The sequence below is a fragment of the Perognathus longimembris genome, chromosome 5 (genome assembly GCF_023159225.1).
Source record: "Perognathus longimembris pacificus isolate PPM17 chromosome 5, ASM2315922v1, whole genome shotgun sequence".
Classification (NCBI taxonomy): domain Eukaryota; kingdom Metazoa; phylum Chordata; class Mammalia; order Rodentia; family Heteromyidae; genus Perognathus; species Perognathus longimembris.
Genome location: NC_063165.1, coordinates 39,711,593 through 39,730,046, shown reverse-complemented (window position 1 = coordinate 39,730,046; position 18,454 = coordinate 39,711,593). Strand labels below are relative to the sequence as shown.

The window sequence follows — 18,454 nt, the reverse complement described above, 5'->3', positions numbered from 1 at the left end:
ACTAAATGACAATATTCAGCAGCTCCAGGGTCATGTTTTATAATGTTCTTGAGATGGGAAGAAACTAGAATTTTCTTTCCCCATACTTAATAGAAAAGTTTTGAGAATTAATGAGTGCTTATTATATGAAGGATTTTGAGTAATTTGAATGAAGTCATGAGACCACAGGGAGCTAATTAAAACAGATAATAGCATTAACAATAACAACTATAATACTTACTGACCACTTAATAGATGCCATATACTAAAGTAAGAATTGGTCATACACTAACTTAATTGTTTAAACAGCAAAAGGCAGAAATGAATCTATTTCTGTGAGGATATCAAGCCTTTTGCTCAAGGGCACAGCAGTAAGAGTTGGAACTGGGAACTGAGTCCAAATCACAGTGACTGGAGACAGCGTGGCCTGGAAGTTGAAGTTCAAAGGTTTCCATGGTCATTTTTCTCTTGCTTTGCCTGTTACTGCCAAAGCAATGGTAGAGGAGAGCTCTTTGTTTCCTCTGGTAACTCTGGAACAAGTTCAAAAACTAGTTCAGGAAATGGATTACAAAAATATCAAGCAAAATCCCCATTCATGTACCATGATTCGCACTTCTTTTTCTTTTACTTTCCTCTCAATTTCTAATATAGGGAAGTTTTAGGAATTGAAACTGTTGTTTTCAGAAAATGTTAAGGACGAACATTGCAGATAACACCTTCTGAGGGCCTTACATCAAATATCCCCATTCTTTTTCTAGAATCAATTCAGCTTCCATTCTTCCCCAGAAGCAAGTAATTGGCTTAGGGACAGGAATGAAGTCCTTGAGGGAACATTACTGGCCACTATGAGAGGTGACAAACTTTGCTATGCAGTACTAAAGATTCCAAAGCTTTCCCTGACTCCCCTCTCCTAAGCCAACCATGGTGTCATTTTCCTTAGTCGTGCGAATTCCTGGCTTAGTTTAAAGGCAAATAAATCAGTATCACTAATGGGTAGCTGTGTGTGTGTGTGTGTGTGTGTGTGTGTCTGTGTGTGTGTCTGTGTGTGTGTGGCGATGGAGGACTTGTAAGAACGATTCTTCATTTTTCATCAAATATTTAATGTTCATTGTATGTCTAGGAGAATGCTAGACATCTAGTAAACAGTAAACAGAGGCAGATAAATTTTATTCACTCTTCCTAGAAAATGTACCTTTTTATGGAAAATATAGATAGGTAAACTAGAGGATATATTGCACTGAGTGAAATGTGATGGTTGAGAACATGTAGGATTTGAAGAGATCTTATGAGAAAACCTAACCCACTCACCTGGAGAGGAGAGGCTGGATGTGTGGGGACTGGAAAGAGGGGATTTGTGAGGCCAAAGTATGCCAGAAACACACTTGATATCTGCTCAGTTGCTTAGTATTAGAAACTCTGGGGATACCTCAGTAATTTTGTTGCCTTGCTAGATCACAAGTGCCTCAAAGCCAAAGCATTTTATCCATGTCTCTTTTTTTATGCCAGTCATGGGGCTTGAACTCTGGGCCTGGGTACTGTCCCTGAACTCTTCAGATCAAAGCTAGAGCTCTAACACTTGAGCCACAGTGCCACTTCCTATCCATCTCTTTATTGTCAGTATCTAATACACATGCAGAGTTGCTGCTGAATGCATTGCCCCAAGTTGAAGTGATTACAAGTTCTCAGCATAGCAGACAGAGCCCAGTGTTCACTGGTGTGAACTGGGGCTCCCCTGTCCTGGTACTGCTGGTGACTGCTCCATCTTCCAGCTGCTTTCCTCTAAACATGGTTGGGTAAGTGTATGACCTGTTGTTGAAGGATTTTCTGGGATTGTGAGAATAAATATAAAGTGGAAGGAAATAATGGTGATAATGGTTGGGGAGTAGGTAGGTAAATAACCTAGTTTTCTTGCCTTTCAGTTTAACTGATTGTGTGATTGACATTTCCCAGAGTTCCTGGTGAAATGAATCTCTAAGCCCACAGGGTAATAGTGGCTTCATCAACTATCCCTTCCTAACACTTTTTTAGTGCTATTGTTCTGTTTTCCACGATCGTCTCCTCAGTAAATTAATTTAACTCAAATTTTTGTCTCCATGCTTTCTTTCAGAGGAAACCAAAACACATGCAACCCCAAACTGCTAATGGAAGAAAGGGCATTTAAAAAAATTGACTACAACAGACAAATAAAAGTAGAATGAAGGACTTGAAAGACAGGACAATTATTAAAAGTTGAAAGGGTCATGGAGAGAGACAGAATGTTTTTTGGCCTGGGGACAATCAAATTTATAGCTTAGGAGTAGAACAGAACAAACTAACTTTTCTTGTGCCATGAAAAGTAAATTCACAGAATTGATGTAAGGGGGATGCTGGAAACATTGAAGAGGTAGGCAGTCTCTGGTCCCTAGTTGCTACAAAGGAGAAGCAGGGCAGTGTTGCAAGGCTTAGGAAGAAGTGAGTGGTTTAGGGCATGGCAATGGTTGATGAGAACTTTTGGGTATTCATCTCAAGGCTATGTTTTGTTTCTGACTTATGTATTATGGGGATCTACCAATGGCAGGATAAAGGTAGGTTCTTTTTGTTTTCAGGAAGAGACCCTTGTTACAAAGCCCAGCCTGGCCTGGAACTCATAATCCTTCTGCTTAAGTCTCCTAAGTGTTAAGCACAAATCACCACCCCTAGCTATGAAGTAGATTTTTCATAGATTTGAATTATATCTCTGTGCTCATGCGACTATAATGGTGTCCACAAAAGGTCAATGGCTAATAAAGGGAATACAAATCAAAAGAACTTTGAGATTCCATCTCATTCCAGTTAGATTGGCCAACCTCAAGAATTTAAACAACAAATGCTGGAGGGATATGGGAAAAAAGGAACCCCACTGGTCTATTGGTGGGAATATAAACTAGTACAACCACTGTGGAAGACAGTTTGGAGGTTTTTCAGAAAACAACATAGAGCTCCCCTACCACCCAGCCATACCACTCTTGGGGAGCTACCCAGATCATTACAAGTCAGGATATGGTAAAGACATTTGGAAATCTATGTTCATTGTTTCACTCTTCACAATAGCTAAGTTATGTGACCAGTCCAGATGCCTTACAGTCAATGAGTAGGTCAATAAAATATGGTATAGTACTTATACACAATGAAATTTTACACAGCCACTAGAAAGAATAAGATTATGTTATTTTCAGGAATATGGATGGACCTAGAACAAATCATGATATGTGAGGTAATAAGCCAAGCTCAGAGAGATAAGCGCATATGTTTTTCTCTGAAATATCACCAGATATGATCACCTATACAGGACTCTAGGCATGCACACACAGACTAAAGGAGGACACCCTTAGGAAGGAACCTAGAGGTGCAATTCCTCTGATAAAATGCTACTTATCAAAACTAATTCCAAAAAATGTAAAGTTTTTTTGTTTGTTTCTGTTGTTTTTGGTAGTGGTGGTGTTTAATTTTGCTTTTTTTTTTCTTATAGGGTGTATAGAAAGAGTACAGAAAGGGAGGGAAAATGGGAGAGCAAGTGCAATTATGCTATTCGGCATACACTATGTGGATGACCTGTGTAATTTTGGGGCAGGGATGGGAGGGGGAAACTGGGGGGAAATGAAGGAAGGGGTGACCTTGACCAAAGAAAGGAATGTATTCATTAATTGACTTATGAAATGGCAATTGCTCTGTACAATATCTAAATAGCAACAATAAAATTATACATCTTTCAAATGTCAGTGGGTAGATGAAATTCTGTTCAAACATGACCTACTCAGCCCATTTAATAAACAAGAAAGCTGTTACACAGAGAAAAACCTAGCTATATAGTAGGTAGGCGAAGTGTTATATTTCTAAGCATCTACTGGAAGGATTTCATAGAAGAAACAAGTAACGTAAATAGAGAGATGCAGAATCAGATATAGTGATAAGAGTTTGAGATAAAAGAATGCAAACATTAAAGATCAACATAAAAGAATCTAATGAGACAAGAAATACAGTCATGGCATACATGTTGATGGGTCAATTACACCATGTTATGGTACAGAAAAATCATGGTCAAATGAGGACACAGTTTGCCTTATTTGATTTCTTTCCACATCTTGGATTGGTTTGAGAGGTGAAGGCAGATGAGACAGTTTCGAGATTGTGCTAAGACAGTCATACAGAGGGAATGGTACTAAGTAAGATTAAGTTCCATTTGTTCAAGGATTAGCAGCAGTCCACTCCCAATTCTTCGTTAGTAGGTATGGAACCTGAGAGTGAGGGACATTAATTATCAAGCCTAATCCCCCCTCCCACACCGGAAAGAGAGAGAGAGAGAGAGAGAGAGAGAGAGAGAGAGAGAGAGAGACAGACATAGGAGAAGAAAGCTCTAAGCATAAAAGTACAAGTTAAAATATAGCCATTTTTTACAATTTTTGTATTTTTTCCAAATACTGCATTTATAGTCCAGCAAAAACAAGTAACATTGTGAATAAAAACAAGGATAAATATATATATATATATATATATATATATATATATATATATATATATATATATATGCCTGTTCTGTCAGAGAAGGTATGTATGATCCAGCAGGACATCCTTTAGGGGATTTTATTTTATTTATTTATTTATTTATTTATTTATTTTTTTGGCCAGTCCTGGGCCTTGGACTCAGGGCCTGAGCACTGTCCCTGGCTTCTTCCCGCTCAAGGCTAGCACTCTGCCACTTGAGCCACAGCGCCGCTTCTGGCCGTTTTCTGTATATGTGGTGCTGGGGAATCGAACCTAGGGCCTCGTGTATCCGAGGCAGGCACTCTTGCCACTAGGCTATATCCCCAGCCCTTGTTTTTGTTTTTTTGCTATTCTTGGGCCTTGAACTTGGGGCCAGGGTGATATCTCTGACTGAGCTTTTGTGCACAAGGTTAGTGCTGTACCCAGTTGAGCTACAGCTCCACTTCTGGCTTTTTTTGTGTGTGGTTAATTATAGATAACAGTCTGATAGGCTTTCCTGGCTGGCCTGGTTTAAAACCTCAATTCTGAGTAGCTAGAATTACAGGTGTGAGCCACTGGTACCTGCTACCATGTTCTTAGGTTTTAAGGAGTAATTTTCTCTTTCCCTCATTTTTGTAAACAATTAATTTCCCATTCTCAAGTCATTGGCTTTATCTTTGCCTTAAAAAAACATGGCCTTTGAATAATCATGGTTTATACTTACACAAATGAAAAAATACCCCAAAGCAAGTCCTTCTGCTTATTAATATTTATTTTCTCCATAGGACAAAACAGAGTGTTCACATTTTTCTTTTAAAATTGCCCCCCTGAAGAGTCTTTGTGTTATGAAAGAGGCCATCATGGAGTTCACAGCTCAGCTTCAATCACTTGAGAACCAGGCAAAAGGCATCCCTTAGGTTCCTTGGCTGCAAGGAGCCAAGCAGTCTCTCACCCCAGGTGGCCCTGGCAGGATTAGGGATGTTTGTGGTAAGGAGATTCCTGCAGAATTTCTCTGGGGCTGTGTTTATCACCTTTTCTTTCTCACAGTGTCCTTATTACACCTTGCTCTAACAAGCCACTAAGATAATTAGACAACCAAGCAATTAGACTTTGACAGTTATAATTAAAGAGATTTCCAGTATCCTTAGGAAACATTAAAACTGTAAACAAGATCATAGTCACCAGGCAATTGACCTATTTACAGCTGTCTGTAAGGTTGTGTTTTATTGTTTGAGTAATTGCTATTTGGTTTTCTGCCTTTGTCTTCTCTCTCAACAAGAATGATGAGGACCAAAAGATTTAAGCTATGGTTAAGTAGCTCTCCAGCATCAAAGGAGACTTTATCTCCTGAAGACTAAGGCAGGAGACATTGAAGGGAGGACAACCAGGGAGTGGAGCTAGCAAGATTGTACAGTAAGAGAATGTCTTGCAATCATCAAATTTGGACTGGAGAAGAGATGGAATCCACCATGACACATAGTCAACTTCATTCTTTAAATGACAGAGTTGTTGATATGATGATCTTGGGTGATTAGAGCCTCCTGGGTTCCCTCATCCTCCTGGTGAGGAAAATAATTGCCACTTATGGAACATTCACCTACACCAATTCTGCACAGAGTGTCTCACAAGCACTGTTTGATGTATTTCTTGTAAACAATGAGGAACAATGAAGAATTAAAATTAAGAGAATTTTTTTCTTAGCATGTTATTAGAGAAAGTATCATTAATTTGATTTTTAATTAAAAATCACCTTTAGCCTCTCCTAACACATATAGAAAGCTTATTCTTCTCACCAGACCATCATGTCAGAACCCTTTATAGGCTACGTATTTGGTTTGGGGTTTGGGAGGCAGAAAGGGAGAGCTAATATCACATCCCAATTTCTATTTCAGAAGTCCTAAAATGTTAATGCTATGTATGATGTGCTGAGGAGGCCATGAGTTTTGCTTACTAATTCTTTACATGGACCAGAGAATCACAGCCATACTCTCTTTTCAGGATTCATTTAGAACAGGTCTGATTAGGAAAGAAAGAGGTACCTAGTACACAAAATTTAAGGAGGCAGGTACACACTCTCAGGGGTTTACAAGTGAAAGCTTGGCACCTGTGAATGGATACCTCCTTCAATCTTGTTCTTTAGGCTTTCCTGATCCCATTTTTCCCCAATCTTAGTGACTGTCTTCTCCCTGATAGCCTGAGCACCTTTCAAAGAAGACAATTGCAGAGTGGGCTGTAATTGCTAATTTGAATTTTTGCCTATCAGAATTTATCTGGGGTACTTGTTTCTTTACTGGTCATGGGTATGAAAAGCCTTCATAATTCTCACTTTATTCAGCATTTCCTTGAACCAACTCTTTTTGTGCCATTGTGACAGTCAGTATTCGTAAATGTGCTGACCAACTTCTAAGTGAAAAGAAGTTGTGATGGGCTAGGAATGTGACTTAGTGGTAGAGTGCTTGCATGAGTGGTAGAGAGCATGCATGAAGCCCTGGGTTTGATTCCTCAGTACCACATAAACAGAAAAAGCCAGAAGTAGTGCTATGGTTCAAGTGGTAGAGAGCTATCTTTGAGCAAAAGAAACTCAAGAACAGTGTTCAGGCTCTGAGTTCAAGCCCCAGAAAGGAAGGAAGGAAGGAAGGAAGGAAGGAAGGAAGGAAGGAAGGAAGGAAGGAAGGAAGGGAGAGAGAAAGAGAAAAAAGATTATGAGAGGTTAAAGGTAAAGGACTAGTTAAATCCTTGTATACCATTAATAAAACTCAATAGTTTCAGCTGAATTGCTTTGAAGCTCCTCTAGAGAATCTAATTCAATCTGTATGAGCTCAGGGCCTGCCTGGGGCATTTTCTGAAGGTCCTCAGGGGAACCAAGCCTGGAAACAACTGGCCTCACTCTAGACAACAGATGAATCATTGTGGACTGGGAAACAGAAGGAACTAGAATGGAGAAGGGTGAAGGGAAATGCATTTGGTGTGGCAAGAGCTACAAAATAGTCAGAGAAATACCTATGATTTTGTAATTTAAAGAATGAGATAGGACTGGAATGTAGCTCAGTGGAAAAGTGCTTGCCTAGTATGTGCAAAGTCCTGAGTTTGGTCCCCAGGATGAAAAATAAAAGACAAAAATGTAATTTAAAATGATAGCTTCACAATTCTAAATAGATTAAAGACCTCAATGTAAGGCCAGATACCGGAAAAATATTACAAGAAGGGTTAGGAGAAACACTGGGCTATCTAGACATGGATCAAAACTTCCTAAGTAAAGATCCACAGCTACAACAAATCAAAGAAAGACCAGATAAATGGGATTGCATTGTACTAATAGCTCCTGCACAGCAAAGGACATAGATAACAAGATATATAGAAAACCCACAGAATGGGAGAAGATTTTTACCAGCCATACATCAGCCAATGGCCTCATGTCTAAAATATATGTAGAGATTAAAAAAAATTACTCCCCCCAAACAAACCCTTAAAAACTCAACAACCCAATCTCAGAGGAAGAAGTAAGATTGGCCAACAGATGCATGAAGAAATATTCAACATCTCTGGCCATATAACAAATGCAAATCAAAACAATATTGAGATTCCACTTCACCAGTTAAAAAGGCCATTATCAAGAAAACTAACAATAATAAATGCTAGCAGGGATGTGGCTAAAAGGAAATTATTACACTGTTAGTGGGAATGTAAACTTGTTCAACCAGTGTGAAAAACAGTATGGAGGTTCCTCAAAAGACTAAATATAGAGCTTCTCTATGACTCTGCAGTCCTACTCCTGGGCATTTATCCAATAGAAAACAACACCACGCTGAAGTGACCAGCACAACCTTGTTCATTGCAGCATTGTTTGCCATAGCCAAGATATGGAATCAATCCAGATGTTCCTCAGTGGACAAATGGATCAAGAAAATGTGGTATATACACACAATGGAATTTTACTCATCCACAAGAAAGAATGTTGTTCTACCATTCATAAGGAAATAGAAAAAAAACTTGGAAAAAGTTATAGTAAGTGAAGTAAGCCAGATCAAAAGAAACATAGGTTGCAATCTTTACCTCATTTTTGATAGGCAGAATGCGTCTATAAATCTACAAGTAAACACAGTGAATGATACACACACACACACACACACACACACACACACACACACACACACGGAAATGATAAATGATATAGAACTCTAGACATTTACATTGTGCCCAAAAGAGGATATACATAGGAGTGGATGACAAATGCTCAATAGCTATGTGCATATGATTGTATAAAATAATATTTTATGAAATGTTTCTTTGTACTTGGAAAGGTAAGAAGGGCACAGAAAAGATGGAACAAAGGGTGAACAAATACAACAGTGCAACAGTGGTACTCACTAGACACTGTGGAAAATGAACCGTATATCTTATAAGTGGGAATAGGAGAGAAAAACGAGAGAGAGAGGGAAGGGGAGACATTGTTTGAAAAGAACAGTTACAGTTACTCATGTAACTGTAACCCCTCTGTATATCACCTCTACAATAACAATAAAAAGTTTATTTAAGTGATAGAATCAGAGTAGAAGAAATAGAAGCCATACAAATTCAAGTAGAGGAAGACTTTTTAGTTTAATTATATAGAGAGTTCTAGGACATACTTAGTAGAAATAATGTAACTCACAGTTCTTTACCTGAATCTGATTAGCTTTTTTTTTTAACAATCTTATGTGCATACAATATGATTTTATTTCCTGCTATGTATGCGAAATGGTATATACCTTTGTAGCTTTATAAAGCAGGTCTTAGGACATCATATTGCTCTCCTTCTAATGAAGAACTAGATCAGAGTATATTCCAAAAACAGGCCCAATGGAGCCCTAAGTATTGGTTGATGCAGGCAAAGAAAGTGGAAAGCATTTCCCTTAGCATGTAGCTTGGAGGCAATAGTTAAGGAACCAGGATCCCTTTGCAGGCCCCTTAACACAAGACATATTGTACAGCCTCTTGCTTATAGAAAAGACTATTGTTGTAAACATCTTGGGATGGCAAATTTCCTTCATTATTTGGTAGATGAGTTGCCATTTGGAACATTCATGCCTGTCACTTTGCTGTGCAATGAAGGGCACAGTTGTCACAATCTGGAAACTATTAAAAGAAATTGCTTTTGTCTTTATTATGTGCCAGAGTGTGACTGGCCCCAGGAATTTCAACAATAAAGATGCAACCAACAAATCAAATGAACAAGACCCAACTTATTCCATAGTCATTTGCTTTGCTGTGATAGGAAAAAAGGTTTGACCCTTCATTGGAGTTCAGCAGCCAAGTATCCTGAAACTCACAACCAATGGAGGTCCTGAGACAAAGCAGGGACCCAAGTTATGAAGGGAGTCACAGCAAGAACATGCATGTGTGTGGTTGCTTACCCAGAACAAAACGGACAAGTGTGTGTGTGTGTGGTGGGGAAGACGGGAGAACTGTGGCAGTGGTTTTCTCTCTGCTACTCTTGCCATGTGAGTACACGTTTCTCCTATTGGTGTGATGAAGCATTCAACAAGCCACTTTGGAAACAAAGAGACCAGTCCCTATTTGTGGCACCTTAATTTTGAGCTCCTTATCCTTCAGAACTGTGCAATGATATATTTTGGCTCATTATAAATCACCCAGGTTCAAGCATTCCGTTTTAATCATCCAGACTACAAGGAAAAGATACTCTGCAGAAAAAAAACGAAAGCTCCATAAGAATCTGTGGTTGAACTGTGTGCCTTTACCACTAATATTGATGCAAATTCAAATATTGCTGTTCTTTGCTTCATGATTTAATAGAAACATTGCATCTCTCTTTGTTTTTTTTCCTGTATTAGAGTCTAGTCCAGGGTCTCCTGCGTTTGAGGCAAGGGCTCTGATACCATAGCCACATCTCTTTGGTTTATGTGTGTATGTGTGTGTGTGTGTGTGTGTGTGTGTGTGTGTGTGTGTGTGTATATAGTATGTATCTATATATGTATGTGTGTATGTTTGAGACAGAATATCATCAACTTTACTCACACTGATTTGGAACTGGTAATCCTCCTACGTTCACTTTTGGGGAAGCTAGGATCATAGGAGTGTACCATCAAGCCAAGTGTGTAGGACTATTTTTGTTCCACCAAATATTGGAACCATTGTGCCCTTTATTCCTTTCCTTATATATACTACACTTGTATGCCTGAGTCCTTGAGTCTGGGTTCAGTATGTGTCTATATGTCTTTTTATGACAAAACTATTGTTTAATTTTATAGCTCACATATAATCTGTATAGAAATTCTCTCAGGTCCACATAGAGTCGGTTATTTTTCCTTCATGCTGCTATTTTTTTTAAAAAAATAAAAGATGTATGTTGTGGTAGAAAATAAGCCCAATGTAATTTTCTATCCTTATTGGATCTAATATTCAGAACATATTCACATCTGTTTATTGGATGCAACTAATATTTACACAGTGGGAAATTAGGTAGATGGTTTGGAATGAAAACACAGTATTAAAGTGTGTTTAGGGGCTCCCAGAATAAGCCTAAAGAATTTCTGTGATGACTATTTGTGTCTTAGGACATAAAATGGGCAAGATAGCACTTGTCCAACCTGCATCCCATCTAAACATTTGCATTCTATAATTTCTTATCTAGCACTCCACCATTCCTATAGATACTCAATTTCCATGGACAGGTTGACATGTTTACCTGGTGCACCGAAGTGTTTCATAACAAGTCAGTGTGAGATGCACTGTCTGATTGCAGTGATACCTGTCTGTGTTGGTGTCACCCCAATTCTGAGATACAACTTCTCCAGTGCAAAAGACCTGTATATAATACCATCTCAACATGAAATCAGATACCCACAGCAAATAGGGTCCTGATGACAAGGAAAATCCTAAAAATACCCTTTTCCATGAGGGTCGTAGCTGAATTAATAAGTTTTTTTTTTTTAAATAAAACTCCACATAGAAGAAAACATAAGTTGTTTTCCAGTGACCTAAATAATTCAGTGTGTAAAATTGTTCCCAGAGTTTAACAAAGCATTGGGGACAGGAGGCCTCTGTTGTTAAAGAGTTCAGGATAGTGAGTCTCTGCCCTCCTGACTAGATTCATCATCTCTACTTCTTAGCTTTTTATTCAGAGCCATTGTAAGGATTACTGTCACATTGTTATCGTTATTATTGTTAGGTGAGTCAGAAATTAAAGATGTGAAGTACTCACTAAGGAGTGCATTTCTGTCCTCTGCAGACTTATAATAGTTATGGCATCAGTTTATTTCCTAATAATAAGCTATGAGATGTTGACATATCAGATTTGCTAAATCCCACAGCCATCAACAATTGGGGTACGTATGTGTGTGTAAATCAGGAGAGCACCTAGACTTTCACATTTAGAAACAGAATGCTCAACAGGAATTTAGCCAGCACATTTATTTGCCAACACTCTTTTCCCTTTGTAGTTATAGTATGTCATGACACCATCTTTGTGGTGACAGCATGGCTTGAGGTTGTGGAAGTTTAGGATTCACCTTCTTTCTGTGTATTAAACTCACCCTAACTCATTTCTTCCAAATGTTCTGGTAGGATTCAAAGAGAATGCCCATATCACCTTTGTAGTTTCTTTGAAGGCCATTACTAAATAAAGGATGCTTTATCAGTGATGTAGTCTTTGATACTTAATGAGGTTCCAGTCATTGGCCAATCAAACAGCATAAATTTAGCTGCCATTACTTTAATATGAGGACAGTAAATAGGCCCGTGGCAAATGAAAATAGAAATAGGTAGAAATGATAAAACAGGTAACATCACCACAGAAATAACCGAAATTCAGAAAATAATAAGGGACTATTTTGCAAACCTTTATGCCAACAAATTTGAGAACTTGGAAGAAATGGACGATTTCCTAGAAAAAATTCATATCCCCAAACTGAACCATGAAGATTTAAACCTCCTAAACAGACCCATATCCAGTATTGAAATAAAAACGGCAATAAAGGATCTCCCATCCAAGAAAAGCCCAGGTCCAGACGGATTCACTGCAGAATTCTACAAGACCTTAAAAACAGAACTCACGCCAATATTTCTCAAACTCTTCAATGAAATTGAAAGAGAACGTTCACTTCCAGACTCATTCTATGAAGCCAGTATAACCCTCATCCCAAAACCAGGTAGGGACTCATCACGGAAAGAGGACTATAGACCGATCTCCCTGATGAACATAGACGCAAAAATTCTCAACAAAATTCTGGCCAATCGACTTCAACAGGTCATCAAAAAAATCATACACCATGATCAAACTGGTTTCATCCCAGGGATGCAAAGTTGGTTTAATACACGCAAGTCAATTAATGTAATCCACCACATCAACCAGAGCAAGCTAAAGAACCACATGGTTTTATCTCTGGATGCGGAAAAAGCATTTGATAAAATCCAGCACCCATTTATGCTAAAAGCCCTGGAAAAATTGGGATTCCAGGGAACATTCCTGAATATAATCAAGGCAGTTTATGACAAACCAACAGCAAGCATAACTCTAAATGGTGAAAAACTAAAGCCATTCCCTTTAAAATCAGGAACAAGACAGGGTTGTCCACTCTCTCCCCTGCTCTTCAACATAGTACTAGAATTCCTAGCCAGAGCAATCAGGCAAGAAGAAAATATAAAGGGGCTCCAAGTAGGTAAAGATGAAGTTAAACTCTCTCTCTTTGCAGATGACATGATCCTATACCTAAAGAATCCCATAGACTCTACCCCCAAACTACTAGAGCTGATCCAAAACTTTGGCAAAGTTGCAGGATATAAAATAAACCCTCAAAACTCAACGGCCTTTCTGTATGCTAATGACCCGAAGACCGAGGCTGATATCAGGAAAGCAACCCCCTTTGCAATAGCCTCCAAAAACATAAAATACCTAGGAATAACCTTAACCAAAGAAGTGAAAGACCTCTTTGAGGAGAACTTTAAAACCTTGAAAAATGAAATTAAGTCAGAACTAAGGAAATGGAAAAACCTCCCATGCTCCTGGATTGGGAGGATTAATATAATCAAAATGGCAATATTGCCAAAGGCTATCTACAAATTCAATGCAATACCCATTAATATCCCAACACCATTCTTTGATGAAATAGAGGAAGCAATCCAGAAATTCATATGGAATAATAAAAGACCTAGAATAGCAAAAATAATCCTAAGCAGAAAGAACAGTGCTGGAGGAATTACAATACCCAACTTCAAGCTGTATTATAAAGCTATAGTAATAAAAACAGCTTGGTATTGGCACGGGAACAGGCCTGAAGACCAATGGAACAGAATTGGAGACCCGGGAATGAACCCACAGAACTACGCCTACTTAATCTTTGATTAAGGGGCTAAAACAATAGTTTGGAAGAAAGATAGCCTCTTTAACAAATTGTGCTGGAAAAACTGGCTCAACACGTGCAACAAACTAAAACTAGATCCTTATATATCACCCTGCACCAAAATCAATTCCAAATGGATTAAAGACCTCGAAATCAAAACAGACACCCTGAAAACACTAAAGGAAGAAGTAGGAGAAACACTTGGGCTCCTTGGTGCAGGACGTAACTTCCTGAACAAAGATCCAGAAAGGCTAAAAATCAAAGAAAGGTTGGACAAATGGGACTGCATCAAACTGCAGAGCTTCTGCACGGCAAAGGACATAGCTTGCAAGATAAACAGAAAGCCCACAGACTGGGAGAAGATCTTTACCAGCCATTCAATGGACAAAGGCCTCATATCTAAAATATATGCAGAACTAAAAAAATTACCTTCCTCCAAAACAAAACCACAAAGAACTAATAGCCCACTCATCAAGTGGGCTAAAGACCTACAAAGAGACTTCTCTGATGAGGAAATGAGAATGGCCAAGAGACATATGAAAAAGTGCTCTACATCACTGGCCATAAAGGAAATGCAAATGAAAACAACATTGAGATTCCATCTCACCCCAGTAAGAATGTCATATATCAAGAAAAATAACAATAACAGTTGTTGGAGGGGATGTGGCCAAAAGGGAACCCTATTTCATTGCTGGTGGGAATGTAAACTGGTTCAGCCACTCTGGCAAGCAGTATGGAGAGTCCTCAGAAGGCTAAATGTAGAACTCCCCTATGATCCAGCAACCCCACTTTTGGGTATTTATCCAAAAAACCACAAACAAAATCACAGTAAAGCCACCAGCACAACAATGTTCATTGCAGCGCAATTTGTCATAGCGAGAATCTGGAACCAACCCAGATGCCCCTCCGTAGACGAATGGATCAGGAAAATGAGGTACATATACACAATGGAATTTTATGCCTCTATCAGAAAGAATGACATTGCCCCACTTGTAAGGAAATGGAAGGACTTGGAAAAAATTATACTAAGTGAAGTGAGCCAGACCCAAAGAAACATGGACTCTATGGTCTCCCTTATTGGGAATAATTAGCACAGGTTTAGGCAAGTAACAACAGAGGATCACAAGAGCCCAATAGCTATACCCTTATGATCACATAAGATGATGCTAAGTGAAATGAACTCCATGTTATGGAGACAATTGTTATATCACAGTTGTAACTACTTTCAACATCCATGTGTATCTGTAGTTTCGACTATTGATGATGTTCGCGTATCACCTTCTTGTGATTGTATCTACACTATCTCTGTAATCTTATCTGAGTGTATGGGAAACAGTGTGTACTGGTATTAGAATTAGGAAATTCAAAGGGAATACCAAAATTGAGAGACAAAGGGTAAAATAAGAGAAACAACAACAAAACCAATACTTGCAAAACTGTTTGGTGTAAGTGAACTGAACACCGCAGGGGGGGAAAGGGGGAGGGGGAGGGGGGTATGATGGACAAGGTAACAAACAGTACAAGAAAAGTATCCAATGCCTAATGTATGAAACTGTAACCTCTCTGTACATCAGTTTTATAATAAAAACTTAAAAAAAAAGAAATAGGTAGAAATAAATCAGTTGAAGTGTTTTTTTTTTTAAGTTATTTGTTGAATGCCTATAGTTCTGGGCACCAGGTTGAATTGCTAGGGTTGTTTTTAAAAGTGAGCCATGCATGCTTTGCCATGGAGAAGTTCAGATTATAGACAACATGCTTTCCATTGGCTTTGCAAAATAAGTTACACACCCATGAAGTAAATTATGAATACTAAAAATCAACTTACTCGTAACTGAAAGTACGTAGAATGAAAGTTTGTTAAACCAATGTCATTGGCAGTACATTTTTGTTTTATTTTATTTTTTTTTCTAGTCCTTGGGCTTGGACTTAGAGCCTGAGCACTGTCCCTGGCTTCCTTTTTGCTCAAGGCTAGCACTCTACCACTTGAGTCAAGTGCCACTTCCGGCTTTTTCTGTTTATGTGGTGCTGAGGCATTGAACCCAGGGCTTCATGCATGTAAAGCAAGCACTCTACCACTAAACCAAATTCCCAGCCCAGTAGTAAACTTTTGATAATTAGAATAAGCACTTTGTATCTGTCCTATTGCAGGGAAATAGGAATAAGTACAAATGCAACATTCCCACTACTGTCAAATGTAGTAGAGCAGGCTTTCCACCAATATAAGATTGTCTCTACTCTTCACCTTTTTCTAACAACTGCATGGTGTCATGTTGACTGCTTGGCATAATGCATGGAAAGCTTTGTATATTGGGAGCCAAATTCTGTACAATAGAAAATATGCTTTGTGACAGATGACAAAGAAACACTGTACATTTTAGAACAGCATAGGAAGTGATTTTAGGACATATTTTTTATTTCCATGTTACTGACTATTCAGAAATGTCTAGACAGTGCAAAATTATTGGCAGGTTGTATTCTAAAGTCTTCAACCCAAGTCCACTCATGTGGATATAGCATATCCACAGAATTGTTTTTCTTTTCTTCCTCTATGTTATGGTTCCACTTAATGAGGTATCTAGAATGGGAGGGAATGAGACAGAAAGCAGAAGGGTAGTTACCAGAGGCTGGGGAGAATGGGAAGTTTCTGCCTCATGGTCCCAGAGTTAATTTCAGTGATGATAGCAAGGTTCTGAGTAACCATAATACTGAGCAACACTGTGCTCATATTTAAATATCACCATACTTACAAATGTTATGTATATCTTCAAATAAAAAAAACACCAATAATCACAGCTAGCATTGAGTTAGTACTCACAGTGCTCACATGGATGTGTTCTCCACTTCATGCAGGCATTGCTAGAGGCAGGCCGGGAGTCACTAACATCTCCCCTCTCACTGGCAACACAGTCAGGAACCCAGCCAGCCACCAAATCCAGGTGCAACTTCTAGACCCAACCAGACAACAAACTCCTTATGAAAGGTCAGCTTCAGAGAACTTGAAACACATGAAAAGCAACATGCATTTTCTTTTCTTTCTAACTTTAGTGTGTGTGTGTGTGTGTGTGTGTGTGTGTGTGTGTGTGTGTGTGTGTGTGTGTGTGCGTTTTGAGTTTTTGAGACAGGGCAACTCAGGCTGGCCTGAAACTCAGGTCCTACTTTTGCCTCCCGAGTGCTGGGAATTCAGGCAGGTCTATGTGCTACCATGCCATGCCCAGCCTCTACTTTACCTTCAGATATAACCAACACTGAACATGTTCTTTCAAAAAGACTTCTTATATAGAATTGGCAGCAAGTTGGTTGTGGTAAGGTTTCTGATGACAAGGATCAAGATACAGTAGCCCTAAAGGTTAAGAGTTTGTATCCAGCATTTTCAAAAGGAAAACCTAGCATTACCTACTTTCAAAGTGGGTCTGTGTTTTGCCATGTCCTTCAATCAACAAAACTTTTCACTGTGACATGACAGTGCAGACTCTGCATAATTCTTCTATACATCTTTCACATTAAGGGAGATGAGAGGCTAGTAGAAAACATGCATTATCTGCAGTATACTTAACATGAAAAATAGAACTCTTCAACCTAACCTTAAAAGGAGTAAATTCCAGGAGCTTTTTATTGTTCTGTCAACTGTACTCATATAACCAGGTAGAGAAGTCCCCCAGGAATTGAGGATCATGTCTCACTGTTATTTGCCCTGTGGTCCTTTGCCTTCTAAGCACTTTACTTTTAATGATATTACACATTCATTCTGATCACAAAACAACCCACGTGTGTATAAATAAATGCAGCAGCATCTATCTTCCTTTCATGTTCCTCTAAATAGAAAAATGAAAATGCTACGTGTCTCTTCATGGCCTATTTGGCCACGGTTGTCCTACTATAGTTGTAAAAACAGATTATATGGAACTTGAGCTGAAATCTTTCTTGAACTACACAGTTTATTGGGTTAAAAGAATCCTGGGAAAGAAAATCAATTGATATTGTGGATCATCTCCAAAAGGTAAGGATGGCCACTGGCTAGAAGGGAACTGGGAAGGGTCTTCAGAAAGCTGAGGAGCACTGGGAAACTGTGCAGAGGCAAATCTTGTCAACAAGATACCAGCTCGGTCTGTTGGGGCTAAGAGAGTGCCTCCCATCGCTGCTGACCCAACCAGGGCCAACGGTCCATTTCTGGCTGCTAGGATGGCTCCTTCGAAGGCACCACTAGTAATGGCATTCCAGAGATGTTCTTTTCCTCAGACATGAGCTATCCTACAGTCAATCATGGAGAGGAGCCCTGGTTTTAATAGCTGCCCAAATCCCTAGTAGTCTGTGATTCACGCCCACCGGGAGAATTTCGAAACCTTTGATGGCCTGTAAGATGCCTCCACTTAGGGTACCCGTTGGGAAGGCCCCGCCACAGTCTTCCACAGTTGTGCATGGGCAAGGCTGACGGGCACACTCTTCCATCTTGACTGCCGCCCTAAGGCCACAGAACGGATTTTGTCTGTCTATAGGTAACATTCAGTTTCCCACAGTCCACAAAAGAACGAGGTAACGTGTAAGGAGAATAACCAACCACAAACCACAGTGTTTTCCGAGCTCTGTCAGCTGACTCTTCATGGGATGTATAAGTTTTGTAAGAATTTCTAAATACTGTGTTTTCATTTTGATATCAATCC

At 39.1% G+C, this 18,454-nt stretch overlaps 1 long non-coding RNA gene and 1 pseudogene across 1 annotated transcript; one reads left to right on the top strand and one right to left on the bottom strand.

Annotated features, from left to right (window-relative positions):
- Positions 1–2,030: 2,030 nt before the first annotated feature.
- Positions 2,031–16,842, top strand: LOC125351288. Its single transcript, XR_007210924.1, has 3 exons — positions 2,031–2,041; positions 9,070–9,072; positions 16,720–16,842. It is a non-coding gene; the product is annotated as an uncharacterized LOC125351288 (long non-coding RNA).
- Positions 16,843–17,731: 889 nt separating this feature from the next.
- On the bottom strand, positions 17,732–18,242 carry LOC125351073 (annotated as a pseudogene).
- Positions 18,243–18,454: the final 212 nt, after the last annotated feature.